Here is a 2,500-nt window from a genome sequence, read left to right as displayed (position 1 = left end):
CGCCCGCACCAGGGCCCAGCGTGTGCCGATGGTGCTGGGGGCAATCGCCCGCCCCGGGGCCCAGCGTGTGCCGATGGTTATCGGGGCAACCGGCCGCACCAGGGCCCAGGGTCTGCCGATGGTGCTCGAGGCAACCGCCCGCACCAAGGCTCAGCATGTGCCGATTGTGATCGAGGCAACAACCCACACCAGGGCCCAGCTTGTGCCGATGGCGGTCGAGGTAAGTGCCCGTACCGAAGGGCAGCCTATGCCGATGATGGTCGATGCATGTGCCATCACCATGCGTCATCATGTGCCATTGATGGTCGAGGCCTTGGCCGAAGTTCGATTTTGAGCCACGGTGCCCATGCTTGGCTCCAGCATGTGCTGGTGCCGCATTTTTTTCACTCGGGACAGCATCGCCGGAGCATCGCCGGAGTACCGCCGGAGAACCTGACCGGCGGCATTGGGGTTCCGGCGATTGGGAGGGGGGCCGGGGGGGTGTGCGCAGATGATGTGCAATGGGTGCTGGTACTTGGCCTTGTGTTGGCCCCCTATCCCTCATCAAACCTCTGAGAATTCACACCCCCTTAAAGAGCATTTGAGATTTTACAGGTTTGTTACCAGTAGCCGTTAAAGTGTCTGAAATGGGGACACTTTTTTCAAACGGTCACAAAATCTTCTCTACTTCGAGTTTTTGGCTGAATTTTTTTGTGCATGCCAACAAAAATAGAAGGATCATGCCTACAAAATTTGGGGCCAAAAATCCTTATAAAAAATTTTTAAAAAATCCCGAACCGCAAAAAGTTTCAAAAATCGTGAAAAATAGAAAACGAGTCATCTTCCAACGAAACTTCACGTGAAGGCTTAGGGGACCATTGTATGAATTTACAAGCCATAAAAATGGCATTGGCACGGCAGAAATTTGAAGATGTGCCTAAACCCACCAGGGCCCAGCGTGTGCCGATGGTGCTCGAGGCAACCGCCCGCACCAGGGCCCAGCGTGTGCCGATGGTGCTCGAGGCAACCGCCCGCACCAGGGCCCAGCGTGTGCCGATGGTGGTCGAGGCAACCTGCCGCACCGGGGCCCAGCGTTTGCCGATGGTGCTCGAGGCAACCTGCCGCACCAGGGCCCAGCGTGTGCCGATGGTGGTCGAGGCAAGCGCCCGCACTAGGGCCCAGCCCAGCGTGTGCCGATGGTGGTCGAGGCAACCGCCCGCACCAGGGCCCAGCGTGTGCCGATGGTGCTCGAGGCAACCTGCCGCACCAGGGCGGAGCGTGTGCCGATGGTGGTCGAGGCAAGCGCTCGCACCAGGGCCGAGCGTGTGCCGATGGTGGTCGAGGCAAGCGCCCGCACCAGGGCCGTGCGTGTGCCGATGGTGGTCGAGGCAAGCGCCCGCACCAGGGCCCAGCGTGCCGATGGTGGTCGAGGCAAGCGCCCGTACCAGGGCCCAGCGTGTGCCGATGGTGGTCGAGGCAAGCGCCCGCACCAGTGCCCAGCGTGTGCCGATGGTGGTCGAGGCAAGCGCCCGCACCAGGGCCCAGCTTTTGCCGATGGTGATCGAGGCAACCGCCCGCACCAAGGCTCAGCATGTGCCGCTGGTGATCGAGGCAACAACCCACACCAGGGCCCAGCTTGTGCCGATGGCGGTCGAGGCAAGTGCCCGTACCGAAGGGCAGCCTATGCCGATGATGGTCGATGCATGTGCCATCACCATGCGTCATCATGTGCCATTGATGGTCGAGGCCTTGGCCGAAGTTCGATTTTGAGCCACGGTGCCCATGCTTGGCTCCAGCATGTGCTGGTGCCGCATTTTTTTCACTCGGGACAGCATCGCCGGAGCATCGCCGGAGTACCGCCGGAGAACCTGACCGGCGGCATTGGGGTTCCGGTGATTGGGAGGGGGGCCGGGGGGGTGTGCGCACATGACGTGCGATGGGTGCTGGTGCTTGGCCCTTGTGTTGGCCCCCTATCCCTCATCAAACCTCTGAGAACTCACACCCCCTTAAAGAGCGTTTGAGATTTTACAGGTTTGCTGCCAGTAGCCGTTGAAGTGTCTGAAACGGGGACACTTTTTTCAAACGGTCGCGAAATCTTCTCCGCTTCGAGTTTTTAGCTGAATTTTTTTGTGCATGCCAACAAAAATAGAAGGATCACGTCCACAAAATTTGGGGCCAAAACTCCTTCTAAAAAAATTCTAAAAAATCCCGAACCGCAAAAAGTTTCGAAAATCGTGAAAAATAGAAAACGAGTCATCTTGCAACGAAACTTCACGTGAAGGCTTAGGGGACCATTGTATGAATTTACAAGCCATAAAAATGGCATTGGTACGGCAGAAATTTGAAGATGTGCCTAAACCCACCTACCACCCGATCGATCCCCGGCTTGCGCATCCTGCCTCTCCGACCGGCTGAGCGCCCGCACGCTCGTTCCGTGGGTTGACTTAGGCATACGGAGCTCATTCCATGTCTAAGCCCCAGTCGGACCGAGGGTCTCGGCAGCTGGACCGGCAGCGGGATC

Source organism: Durio zibethinus, unplaced genomic scaffold (genome assembly GCF_047325235.1).
Source record: "Durio zibethinus cultivar Kanyao isolate XHJ-2024 unplaced genomic scaffold, ASM4732523v1 HiC_scaffold_387, whole genome shotgun sequence".
Classification (NCBI taxonomy): domain Eukaryota; kingdom Viridiplantae; phylum Streptophyta; class Magnoliopsida; order Malvales; family Malvaceae; genus Durio; species Durio zibethinus.
The sequence above is the reverse complement of the archived record's forward strand: the minus strand, read 5'-3'. Positions refer to the sequence as shown.